At 42.8% G+C, this 14,226-nt stretch overlaps 1 protein-coding gene across 5 annotated transcripts in view; it reads right to left on the reverse strand.

Annotated features, from left to right (window-relative positions):
• Positions 1 to 14,226, reverse strand: part of MITF (melanocyte inducing transcription factor) — a 109,216-nt gene that overhangs the window by 89,564 nt on the left and 5,426 nt on the right. The window contains exon 1 of one of the 5 annotated variants that reach the window (XM_065642928.1): positions 7,364 to 7,719. The exons of the other annotated variants lie outside the window; for them this stretch is intronic. The gene's annotated coding sequence lies outside the window, so the exon portion shown is untranslated. Of the gene's footprint in view, positions 1 to 7,363; positions 7,720 to 14,226 lie in introns of those variants that run through there. 5 annotated transcript variants of the gene reach the window in all.

Raw genomic sequence — 14,226 nt, forward strand, 5'->3', positions numbered from 1 at the left:
CTCTAGCCATCTGCTTCTCCTGTCTTGTTCTCAGATTGCAGATCTGCTGTGAAGCATCCCACCACCTCCCTCCATGCTCACATAGCACCTACCAGCAGCAAGGAATGCTGGGTCCCAAGCAGGGATCCTAAGTGTTGTAGTAGAATAAGTCATAACATGCAGAACAAAAGCTGTTTACAGAGGACTTTATTGTTGGAACTCCCCAGATATACTGCTAGAAAAACAACATCACATTTCATAATAATTTCCCCAATGCATGCCAACTACAGAGGAGCCCTCTTGAACCAGCACAGCTCCAAAGTACCTTGTATCAAAGTCCTAGGTCTATGTACAAACACTGCCGACCAGAAACAAGGTTTATATTCTGATTAATTGCTCAGGATGAAAATAGGGGCTCTGACATAACATAATAGCTATTTTGGCGCAACTTTTCAGGAGCATGAGTAAGCAGCCTCTCCTAATTGATGTGCAGATCCTGGAGTGGGTAGTAACTGTATAATAGTTTCATGTTGTCTTCTGAAAGTTAACACAGATGTGTACCCCGTCAAACTAGTCCACAGTCACCAGCAGTGGCTACACACTTGAAGAATTTAATCCTGCTTCATCCATTATCTACATTTTCTGTCTCCCATGGAAAACAGATTAACACAGGATGACTTGGATGTTACAGCTGCAGTCAACACAAGTGATTCCAGTCTCCGCGGTGGCAGGAGGACTCAAGCAGCCGATCGAAATACCTTGGCTTAACAAGTTACCATTCAGCAGCTGAGCAGCCACGTGTGCTGTAAGTCCATGGCCAACGTGTACTAAGACAGCTGAGCTTAGTCTACGGTCAAAGAAGTTTGTGTTAACCTACATTACATCATATTTGCAAACAACCAGGACTTTGCACACAGATAACTACTGCTCTATAGCTGACATCAGTAAATTATTACACAGAATTAACTAAACTATGCTTGAATCTAAGACCATTAGCTCAGTGAGCCACGATATTTGGGACGTAGTCCCTACGGAGTAAGCATAAAGCTAGAGAAGAGTCCTGGCAGGTTACTAGATTGCTGGCATTACCGCTCACTCATTTAAGAGATTCAGTATGTTAGGAATCAGTCATATAAACTCATCAAGCTGGACTCAGTGGTAAAGATGTCACTGAATGTAAGCATGGTACTTGTCACACTTTCTACTGGAATGCTGTTTTTAAGACAGGAAAAATTCAGCTGCGTACAGAAAACCAACCACACGCCAGCCACCGCACAACTCACACATCGTTTTACCATTTTTTTTTTTTCTAAGGTCAGCAGTAAGATTTTATGTTCCATTTAACCCAACATAACTGCAAACTGCTATGGAAGGAGGAGTCCTGCCTTCCCACATTCCTCATTCCCAACCCTCCTCTGGGTTGGGTCTTGTAACTGTGTGGCCACAGCACAAGTCAGGTCTGTAAATGGATGGAAAACTTTTTTTTTTTTTAGCATGTGTGGTCCTTTCACATTGAATCAGCAAGATCGACCAACTCTCCCTGCAGCCATTCAGCAGCCAGCCCCTTCGTGGGGTGCAGGACTGCGACTCGAGGCACAGACGGGCTCGGCCGTGGGTCCCAGCCTGGAGCCGGAGATCAGGCACAGCTCAAACCACACCCTGTGCAGTGCAGAGTCCTCCTCCTGGTGTTCATAAGGTGAACTTTTACCCCACATTACTGCCTTGGAACTTAAGTCGTTAAATAACTGATAAAAGACTACTTTTTTCCCTTAAATCACTCAAATAATAGAAAAAAACCAAAGCCTCTGATTCCACATCTCTAAGCTACAGAGGAGGCAGCTGGGCAAACACCAAGCCTCCTGCGTCTTCGCCTCTGAAGTCTACTGGAGTGGACAATACCAAAGAATTGGTAGAAATGCACTTTGACATGAGAATGCACGTCATGGGGTGAACGCACGATAGACAGTGTTGCTCTGCAAATGCCTTTGTGTTCACGTTCTGAATCGATGCTCTTATGTAGTCCCCAATACGCAGACCAAAAAAGATGCGTAAACATTTTGTGCATGCGACATTCAGTAGAGGAGAGACACCTCATATCCCAAAACCTCTGGGCAGCAGAAACTGGCGCAGTTTGAAGGCCTGTATTTTATATCCAAAGGCAAGTCGGCCCACAGGAATTGGTGTTACGCCAGCAGTCTAGTCCTGAAAAGCATGGGACTCACCAGCTGGCACATACTCATGCATACGTGCAATAAGCCTGACAATTTCTGGGGAAAATTAAACCTGTTTCCCCTTGCATAGCAGCTCTGCTCTTGCATAGGGGAGCAGCAGCACACAGCTACACTCCAATGCTGCGAGCAGCTAAACAGTCCTCTTGCCAGAAAACCTGGGGATCACTTCTCTTCGTATTATAAGAGTAATGGCTCTACAGGATGTAAAATATGGGCAAAACGGTATGATTTCAACCAAGTCTGTATCACCCAGCTGAACCCGGTATACCTCCATCTTTATACACTCTTCTCCCAGTCTCAGTGTCTTACACCTTCTGGCACTTGAACTGTCACAGCCATCCAGTGTCCAAATTTCAGAAAAAGCTGTACCATAAACCTAAGTGTAATAACAAGTCGGTGCACAATGACAGAAATCCCAACTTCATTACTAATTCCCAATGTAATCCAGGATGTTCCGTAACCACACAAATGCAGATGCAAGGCAGTGCTTTCAAAAATGTTTCTTTTTGTTGTTGTTGGGGTTTTGTTTGTTTGTTTGGGTTTTTTCATTTATTTGGGTTTGTTTGGTTTTTGTTTTGTTTGGGTTTTAGGGGTTTTTTGGGGGTTGGTTTGTTTGTTTGTTTTTAAGAACTCAGCATCTAGCACAGCTCCCTGTAAACTGCATGTAACCTAATTTCTGCACTACCTTGTTTCAGTTTCTCATTACTGAATATCTTTCATGTTTTAATCCACATGACATACGATTTGCTGCATGGAACGAGCACCTTCTGAACTTCAGAATAAAATGGAGGTTAATTCCTAAACCAGATTTTTAAGTGAGAGTAAAACTCTACTAATGCCTAAAGCAATGCTAAACTTGACAACTTAATTGAAGTTAAGCATTGCAGAGTTAAACTGCCCCAACAGCTTTATTCAAGCAGCAGCGTGAGACCTCCCAGGATCCCACATTTTACCCAGATGACGGAGGACAAGACTTCTCCTGCTCCGGAATTTTGCATTTGCAGTGAGATGTTCAAGTGGCATTTGGAGATGCCTTTGTAAGCAGATGTCCAGACCTCTTGCCCTACCTGCTTCTCCTCATCTCCCTCTACACACCACTGAGCCTTTGAATAAACAAGGGGAGACAAACAGAAGCGATGAGGTAAAAAGAGTTCTCATTGGAGATACAGGTAGAGGCAAAAACTAGACTATAAGTCTGTCAACAACCATCATTCACATGGTATTAATTTTGTCACAGAGGCACTTAACAGCTAACTAAGCCTTACAGCACCCCAGGAGTGCAGCTATTGCTGCAGCTGTTTACCATCCAAAGTCACTCATTTGCATGAGAAAAGCCCAAAAGGACTGCAGAAATGCAGATATCATCCTCATCTGGAAATTTAAAATAAGAAGGACCATTGACACTGTTGGTTCTCAGGTTTGCTTGGAGCTTCTAGGTGGCAATAAGTCGTCAAGTCTCTTCCCCATAAAGTGCTACTCTGTGAAAGCACCCGTAACTTTCTGCTCATTTCTCAATAGTTACTGGAAATGCAAAGGAAGAAAGTTTGAAGCAGTAAACACTGTTCATTTTCTATACTTCATGTTTTGCTATTGCCAGTGAACTCCAGTTACCCAAACATGTCAAAGCTTGACAGTACAGAGAAATTAATGCAGCCTCAGAAAATAAAAACTGGAGACTGTACAGTCAGCACGTGTTTGTTTCTACATCTGATAAAAAGTGAATCAACCAAGGCTGCTATGGTACGGCATAGCACTAGACTCCCAATTCCTATCGACAGCATCATTAAAGATTTGCATTTAGCAGCTACACTTTATTTTACCCTGAAAGGCACCTCTGAAGTAAACTTCTCCAGTAATTCCAGTAAACCTTTCCACACTAAAGAATATATTCTGTGAGATCTCCAGTTTGTTGGTCCTTGAAGCTGCCAAAAGCAATCTGCAGAAAACTGCAGTCCTAGATAGCCGCATGATGCAGGACAGCCAAGGCAAGACCAGTCCCAACTGAAGATACTCAGTTCCATGTGAGATTTATTTAATATCGCTTGGCAAAAGTGTATTGTACGCTCTCCCCAACACAGACACAGCTACAGGTTACAAAAAGGCATTTTGTGCACAGAACACTGAGGAACTGATTCTAGAATCATCCCAGAACATGAAGTGGCCAAAGTTCATGTTTACTATTTCAGATGTAATTTCGACTTCACTGTATTAATTCATAGAAGACAAGTTAGTGCTGGTGCATCAAAGAACTGGAATATTTTAGTCAGCCTCATGGAATTACTATACACACTAAACAGCCCAGATAACATCACAAGCAATGAGCATCTGTCAAATGCTTTGCACAAACAACACCAAGGCGCAGTTTTGCAGCACTGGACACAACCCCCACACTGAAGCTGAAGTGTTTATTAAATGTAACGTTATGTTGTGAAGCGCTTTGCATCCCTCTGCAATGGGGAATGACAGAGCAAACAACTAGTTTGTCTCAAACACAACAGAATCAAGTCAAGGAAGAAAACCTGGTGGCTTTTGAGCCAAGACTAAAAAAAGATGCAGAAGTTTTGCTCACCAGGTCTTTAACTATGCCTGTACCATCATTTGCTTTTAGGACAAATTGCAAAAGTTTAGATAAGCAATAATTCCCCTTGTCTTACTTAGAAAAGCAAAGCTGAAGGAGTGCAACTTGGGGGGAGATGTGGAGGTGTGCATCCTTCAACTTGTGCATACTGTGATACGCAAGTCAAAAAACAGTTTATGTATCAGTTATGTAGAACTGAAAAACAAAAAAAATGCCACACAAAACAAAACCACCACCATAAAAAAAAAATTTAAAAAAAACCCAAAACACCTCACACTTTTTTTTTTTTTTTACTGTAAGGGTCATAAATACTAGAACACATCACCCAGAGAAGCTGCGGAGTCTCTGTCTTTGGAGATACTCAAAGCCCAATGAGACATGTCTCTGAGCAACCTACTCAACATGACAAGCAACAGAGTTGGAGCAGATGATCTCTAGAGGTGTCACTTCAATGACTGCGATTCTGCACAGCCACTGGAAAAAACTTAAGACTGCTGAAAATAACCGTATTCCAAATTTCCAGAGCCTGTCCACATGACACTCGATATTAGACTAACAACACTGTGGTTGGCTTTGAGAACAACCTGGTTTAGATCCAGAAAGCTGCAGTCATATACAGCTCCTCTTTCAGAGGAGCCACACTGGCTATCACACTAACACCCCCCCCCCCCAAAAAAAAAACCACCACACACACATATCACCAAAACAAAACACACCACACCACCCAAATAAATGAACCCACAAGCCAACACTATTGTCAGGACATCAGAAACTAAATGGACAGTTAAGTCTTGAGGAGCGAGGAAAGAAAAATCTGACAGTGGCCTTCCTCTGTGAAACAGACTATACTGAAATTCAGTTAGTTAGTTAATCCGCATCTCATGTTGAAAGGATTATGCATTTATCTTTTTCTAGTGGGATTTTTTTAACTTTTCTAAGTAGTATTTCAACGAAAGTGAAATATATGAGAACGACAGTTACAGGCTAAAAAAGTACATCCAATTCAACAACCTGCCATATGCTGAACACTTATCTCCCAATCCAGCAACGTATTCAAACCATGAGCTGAAACTTAAGCACAAATAGTCTTGAGCAGCACGGTTCACGTGCTTCATGTTTGCTGGATCAGGGTAGAGCTCTCCTGTGTTTGCTGCAGCCTGAGGGCTGCAACAAGTTTAAACTCAGAAGTACAAAAGCAATTGAATTATTTAGGATTCTGAACTAGAGAACACAAAGAAGTGTTTTGCTGAACGGGGTTTTGATCAAGGGAAGTCTTTAAACATATGCTTAACTTTAGCTGGCGTTTAAGCCTGATCTCTTTCAAAAGAAGCCTCGGCATGAACGCCGGGTGCTTTCTTTAGCTTGCAGCTCCCACTATGCAAAGGATTCAAAGTACATTGGGGAGAAAAAAAGTCTATGGCAGGCATTTCCTCAGGGAGAATGTTTTTGGGAGAGACTGTATATCATTTTAATATTTTGATTACTTTTACAACTTCAAACAAGCCTAAGTTGTTTCTAAAATTCCAGATCATAAACCAGCACATTGTTTCCTCCCTGAATTTTAACTTGAATTCTCATCTTCATCTAACAAGATGCCAGGAAAAGAGCCTGTTGCCAAAAACTTTGATAAAATTCAGTTAAATTATCCAGATGGTTTTCATTCCACAGAAAATACTAAACCAGCAGTTTGCAGAGCATAGCATTTTCTAAATACACAAAATAAAGAGAAAACAATACACAAGTGGAAAGTGCAAATGCTGAGCCAGTTATATTTTTGTTCCAGCAGAAATGCAACACAATCAATACAATCTTACAGTTCCAGAGCACCCATCTTTCTGCTGCCAGGTGTGCTCTGCAACTATAAGTGCCCCCAGAGTGCACACGTTCGTAGTTCTACCACGTATTTCTCTCTATGCTACTGCAGGAAGGAGGAATTGCATTTCTACCACACAGCCCCCAAAGCCAGGCATCCCCTACAGCACTACAAGAAGCCAAATAGCATCTACTGAACAAGCTATGTACTGTGGATGACTCTGCAAGCGGCCAAATTTAGCATTTCTCCAAAGCACAGCCTGATTCTATAGCTCTTAAATACAGAGAAAACTGTCTTAGATTATTAAATAGTGATTACGGAAGTGGAATTTCAAGAGCTGTGAAAGTCTTTGCCACAAAAAATAAAACCACTGAAAAGAGACAAGGACAGATACTGTGATTTTCTGCGTGGTGTTATTTAACAAGCCTCAATGCTAAGGTATTAAATGACATATGGGAAATACACATCAGATAATTGTACGACAACACCAGAAACCATTCAAATCCACCGACAGCAGAATTAGAAAACTGATCAGAAAGATCAGCAAGAGATGAGCCATGGAAAAATATCTCAGCAGTTACAGATGGATATTCATTCCTTTTACACAGCATCTCACTAAAACGTTTCATAGCAACGGGGCAGGAGTTATCAGATAGCAGGGGATGAGACTGGTAACCATACAAACCAGCACCATCATCCAGCTCATAGTACATCTCAAAAACTATATGAGAAAACAGGCGAGTGAGCAAACCCAGTACTTACACAAGGAGGAGCTGTAAGAAATAATTTCTTCTTTAGATCATTAATATATGTTTTCCTGGAGTAACTGCTGGTTTCCCATATTAGCCAGCCAGGATGGCAGAGACAAGAGCATCGCCACGACCTGCTGAACGTTGCACCATATCAATAGCGTGCTGACGCTCTCGCGATCCTTTGAGGGAGCAGGACCTGCCATCTTCCATGTGCCTCTGTCTCTGTGCCCACCCGAAACAGCTGCAAAACCCCAGCTGCCCAGAAGCAGCTCCGGTGTGAAACGGTGGGACTGCCAGGCGAGGCTGCAGCCCCCCCAGAGGTGCCCCGGGTCCCAGCTGACTGCAAGAGCCACCTCTTCTCACAAGCCTCCTTTGATGCGGGACGCAGCGCGACACCCAGCACAGCAAAACGGAACATGAGCTCATCGGACCTGTTCCTCTGCAGGTCTATTTATAGTCTCAGGTGGTGCTGCAAGGCAAAAGGCCACATGGTCAACAGTTCCAAAGCGCAAGTCCCTAAAGATCCCACCTGAGACCCAAGAGGACACACACCCCCCGGCTGGGTGCAAGAGATCACCGCACACACTGCAGACCCAGAGGAGGGAAATTTTGAGCTACAGAGATCATGGTACACCAGGAAAACTCTTACAAGCACCTTCATTAGAAAGGCTGAGGGATAATTAGCAGTCTCCTCCACAAAGGAGGACTCCTTTGGAAAGGCAGCAATTACTGCCTACTCAGTGGGATCTCTCCCTCTCCCAGAAAGCAGGAGGCTGCTGTAAAGGCACGGTGACCGATTCCTCTGGGAAATACTAAAAAGAAAGACCCTCCCCAGCTCTGCAAACCTGCAGCAGCACCAGGCCTCTTCCAGCCAGCCCTGTTTTCTTTGCAGGGGCAGCTCCGGCACCTCCAAAATCCTCATAACAAGCAGATCTATTTCATGCTTTTCAACATTACTCACCACACTTGAAAAACACAAAAAATCTTTGCCAGCCCACAGCATCTTCAGGGTGAGCAGCTCCTACAGTACATCTTTGTACAGTAAGTATGAAAAGCTGCATTAGCTGGAAACCAAATTATCACTTGCAGAATAGTTTTGCAATTTGATTGAAACTATAAATTGTGCAACAAGATAAATTAAAAAAATGTGATTTTATCTCCTGCCTTACTTGACTCCTTTGAAATAACACACTTCAACACAGATGCAAGCTTCTCTTGCTGCACTGTGAAAGATTTCACATTCCTAAAAATTAAGCATTCTCAAGAATTCACGTATACTTGTCTTCACTGTTAATATCCAACCTTTGCCTGGCTGGTTCCTCATCAATATATAGCGGTCGGAGAGTCCCTTTGGCCACCCGTACCAGAGTTCACACCACCCTTCAACTTCCTTGTCCTCATGCAGCAAAATTCAGGAATCTCTGGTTCCCACAACCTTAAAGACATTTTTCCTTAATCCAACTACCTGTGCCCCAAATATCACCACTCCTATATCAAACAGGTCCCCATATTTCATGCTGTGACCCCAATTACAGAGATTTGGACAACTGCCTGTTAGAAACAGATGGAGCTGAAAACTGTCTAATTTCTGAGCACATCTCCCTTGCTTCCTGGTAGAGCTGCTCCACTTTGTACAAATAACTATTTTCTGGAGCAGGGTGGGAACAATCCCAGGCAAATGCTCACTCCCTGGTGTTACACCAAGCCACTCCTGCCCCTTCCAGTTCAATGAATACTATAAAAGGCAAAAATGGACCAGCTTCTGCAAAAGAGACACTTTAAAAAGCCCATAGTTTCTTGGTTTGGGCACTCCAAAGGGTGGTGGACATGTTCAATCCCATGTTTTGACTGGAACTGAAAACTTGTGTCTCGAGTAGATAAAGCTGGGGTAGAGTGATGTTGTACTACCTGCTCTTCCTCACCTCTGAAAGAGCAGACCTCTCTTTGGCACATCGCTTCAAGAAAAGTTTAGCAACAGCTCACCGAGACCAGACAACCAAGTCTTCAAAGGACAGCGTTCGACACCAGCACCAGCCTCTTACACCCTTTGCAGGCTGACTCAGGTAACCCCCCACTCCACACGCCAGTTCTCACAAGCCTTCTTTGAAGCCATCTTTCCTTTCCCCCATGTATTCTGTAAGGAACCTAGACACCTACTTTTTTTAAAATTCCACTAGGCAGAACACATGAAAATGAGATGATGCAACACTAAACCCAGGTTCTCCTTGCGAATATAGCCTTAAGTGCCCAACAGGATGTGACAGGTGGACAAGCAGGCAAGCCGAGGAGGAGGATGAGGTCACAAAATGAGCAGTTGCACAGCATACTACTAATCTTAAATTCCAAACTCATTATGCACAAGCCTAACAAACAAAGGAGCAGCTTAACAGATTTACAATGTGCCTTCTCCAAGGGTGGAATAATTATTTATCAGATAGCAACCTTCGTGTTACAACAGCAATAAATAAATAAATGATCCCAGCAACTCTTCTGAACTATGCCACTAGACAGACTGACACCTGGGATGTGGCTTTAGCATGGCTGAGCTTGGGCAGAACTGTAAATATTTGGTACAAATAAAATAAAACTTGCTAGGCTGAGCAGAAACCCAAACACAGCAGTTAACAGCACTCCAGGGGACCCACTGCAAGAGCCACACACCCTCCCCAAACTCCTCCTTCCGGCTTCCAATTAACAGCCCAAAAGAGGTTTTTCCCTTTGCTTTTCTGTAAAATTATCCTCTCCTGCATGTGTACACATCTCAATATCATTCTTATTTCATTCTCTGAAGTTGCAACTGTTATTTATTCAGGCTGAAGTCCACAAACATTATAAAAAGGGTTTGGTTTGTTCCCTCTACCTCTGTATTCCCAGTTTGGCTTTACAGCTGCATATGGTATTACCATGCAGTGACACATCCAGAAAAAGCATTTCCAAAGTCATTCGTATTTTATACAAACTCTCTCCTCCCTTATTTAGATAAAACTCAAAGAATCCTTAAAGGAAATAGTAAATATGCACATATTCAGCCAGGCTCTCCAACTTCGGTATCTCAATGATCCTTTTCCTTCTCTACAATACTATTCTGACTTCTCAGTTCGATGTTCCAGGATCACAACCTCCACTTGTCCATATTCCCCATCTCTTGCCATCTGACAGCTTCCAAAGTCTGCTCCCATCTTCTCCCCCCGAAAGAGCTCCCAGCCGACTCAGCTCCAACCCACGTTTCCTAGCTAGCTGCTTCTCCTCCAGAAAGGATCACTGTAATTCCTATTTTCTTTTTGTGTTTACATGTTACAACAGTATGGCTGGGAATAAGATTAGTAACAATCATTCATCATTCCTGTCTCCATTCTCTGGAGAATCTTTGTTGGGGACATTCCAGTTGTTCCCACTTCTTCTTGTTACTTTTCTCCACTCTCCAGATCCCAACACCTCTGCCTACTAGGTTTCCACCATTCATACAGCAGTTTGTGTTTTCACAGACTGCGAAGATAAGAAATGGTGTCTCAGGACCCTATGGCTACAGGAAAGCTTTGACAATACAGAATCTGCTACTGGCGCAACACTTTAAACACATTAAACTTGGCAAACTTCCAGCACCTACATGTCTCAAAGCTGGTCAACACCTTTCTAGGTACCCAAAACACTAATTTTCACCATATAAAGTCAGTTTCTCGCAGTATTCATCATAACTAAATTCTTTAATGTAACTGTAGGCCAAACCACGCACGAAATCCTTGCACACAGACAAAATCTTGCCTTTGTAGGTCCGAACAGACACAAACCTCTTCCTGCTTCTCACAACTTCAGTGGTCTCTTCACAAACCATCTCAGAAGATGCTCTGAGAAAACTGGACACCACCCCCCTCCCCGCACACTCCATCCAGCCACTCCAGCCCAAACGGCCGGTTCAGGTGGGTTTATGCCCATTTTGTGTTAAAAGAGCAGCACAAAGAGAGACAGAACATACCTGTGAAACTAGATCACCGTTTTTTGAGGAACATTTAAGAAGGATGAATCCTGTTCTTCTGAGAGAAGGGAACTGCCGCATCGTCTCAAATGCGACTGCTTCCCTTGGCTGAAATGTCCCTGTGAAATACCGACTGCAGGACTGATCTCCAGCCGCCTGACGCCGTACATGTGGTATTCTAAATTAAGAGAAAAAGGGTGCGAAAAAGAGGTATTTTTTGTTCTTGATGCTCGTTTCTGCAAGTAATACAGAATTCATAAACTCCACATCTGCAAATGTATGTCCGCCTACATCGTAAAGGAATAATCTTCATGGGAACTGATTTAAAAAAAAAAAACAACTTGTTTACGGTTAGAGGCTGTTAATTACAACATTAAAATACTAGCCCAAACCCTACATTAAACTTGCATTCTGTTTTACATAGCAGCACACGTAACAATCATCACAGCAAGCAGCTCTGTTGGCTCATGCTAGAAGAAGTAATTATATATCACAGCAACACATTTTTGCCCTTCAACCTGCCAGTCCAGTCCACACAGCAGCTGTGAGCAGCAGGTCAGGGCACAGGGAGCCTGCAGAGCGTTTCTACATAATCACTTACCACGGAAGAAGAAAAAGCTATAAACCACCAGACCCTGGCTTGCATGCTTGGCAGAAAGCTGCTAACACAAACAGTACAGCAGCCCTTGCAGCAGAGACGTTACCAGAAAAAATGAGCTCGATCCAAAGGCACTATTAGTGGTTAAAGTATTAGCTAGCAGTTGTATTGCAAGCCTTTCTTATTAATTCTCACCATTTTTGTACTTGTACAGTGATGCCCACACCATCCCCTTCCACTTGGACATTCCTATGTCCTCTTTGAAATGCTTATTTTCAGGTGAAGCCCACAGACAGCAATGACTGAAGCTTACGCAAATCACAGGATGAAATTCTGGCCAAAGATATTGGGCCAGAGAAGAGCCCTTTCAAAAGGCACCCCAAAATTGCTAGTGCCCATCCACAGCATCCACTTAAAGCACCAAAGGTCCTTGGCCTGTCTAACACTGAAAACTGCACATAACTCCTAACTCGGAGGTGGGCTGGAGGACAGGCTGACCTGCTTCAGACTGCATTACAGCCTGTGGTTCCTGTGAACCTAACTATTTCAATCTTGACACTCAAAGCAACATCAGCGTTTTTACAGCTGTTGCAACTAAAGCAGCAGCACTGTTATATTATGAATATGCAACAACATTCCTTTTCCTGTGCTGTTTTTCCTCAGTATGAAATGAAATGCAAAACTACATGCGAGCCAATAATTGTCCTGTCACTGTTTAGCTGCTGGGATTATTAAAAAAAGATAAATAAAATAATCATAGTTCTAGTGCACTATGATAGCAATGCACGAGTTAAATGTCCAGCAAAATCTGCCATGCTGCTTAATCATGTTGTTGTTGTTCCAGCAAAAATGATATTAAAAAACAGTGAATTGTACCAAACAAAAAATGCTAAAACAAATGTATTTCAAAAACTTTTTGAATCCAAAATAGAACAAGACAGACAATAATGGCCAAGAGCCTAACCAGCTTAATGAAGTTGGACTTTCATTTTGTTCTCAATACTGCAACAGCAGATAGTTCTCGGAAGACAATTATCAGCCAAAACACAATTTGAATTTTTAGCAGAAAAGTAAACACAAAATTACTCCTTCTGTTTCATTTTCAAAGTCTGAGAGCATGTTGCTTTGGAAAGGAAACCTAGAAATAGGAGGACAGCATAGTAAGTGTCAGAACAGGTTTCTCCTGTACCCTCATTTTTAAGCAGCTGTACAGATTTCTTCCCATTAAACTTTTAATTATAGAATGTGGTGAGAGGCTGAATTTGTTTATAAAATAATGCATTTGCAAGTCTCTTCTGCTCCTGTTTCCCAGTTTTCTTCTAGACACTGACCAAACTATACAGCAGGAATTAGTCACGCTGCCGCCCCATCATGGCAGAAAGGACCTCCTCTGATGCATCACCCTAAGTGCAAAATAAAAGCATACACAGGGCAGAACGAGCTCTGCAATGACTTGTTAATGACAACTGATAGATCCACAGCAGCCCCAAAAATTCAGGTCCAGAGGCTTGTGAAATTATGTCCCCTACACACAGGGAAACTAGCAGTACCAGGGCAGCCCAGCTATCCATCAGTAGGGCTGCCTTGGTTTATTTGCAGCCATTTAAAAGGCAAAAGAACACATTGATTCAAATTATCACCTGGATTCAATAAATCCACAGCAGCCAGCTAGGGAAGCTTCCTGCTCACCAGAAAGGTATGGATTTATTTCATGCAGAGTGCATATGTACTTACACACAACTAATACAGCCAGCAGTCCAATAAACAAAAAGAAAACACACGTGCATGCTAAAAGGTGCACAGTCGGTGCAGTCAGCTCAGCCTCCAAATATCTGTGCACCCTCTGATCAGCCTGGCAGCTGAACAAAACCCTCCCGAGGAAAGCAGGCCAGGGAAGCAAAAACGATGTTCAATAGTTCGTATCAAAGCAAGCACTGAACTGAATTTCATGGGCTATTTCTGTTTCCCTGCTAAATAGCAAAGACCTCCTGCAAATAACAGAGCGAGAGTTCTGCAGAAGAGAAAAGGTCAAGCAGGATCTCTCACCATGGAGAATGCTCTGCTACAGACAGGGAGTAGCACCGGCTCCCAGTATAAAGAAATACAAAGAAATACCGCTTATTGTCTCCGCATGTTTATACAACAGACACTCCAATTGCAGCCTTTCCTTTTAAGACTCTTTTCAAAAATAAAAGAGTGCAAAAAGATGTGGCGAGGGTTTCCCTCCCAGTAAAGCAAATTTGAGGTGCAGAGAAAACATGGGATTATTGACTCACTCACATAAACATTACCAGGGAGATTT

Source organism: Caloenas nicobarica, chromosome 11 (genome assembly GCF_036013445.1).
Source record: "Caloenas nicobarica isolate bCalNic1 chromosome 11, bCalNic1.hap1, whole genome shotgun sequence".
Lineage (NCBI taxonomy): Eukaryota > Metazoa > Chordata > Aves > Columbiformes > Columbidae > Caloenas > Caloenas nicobarica.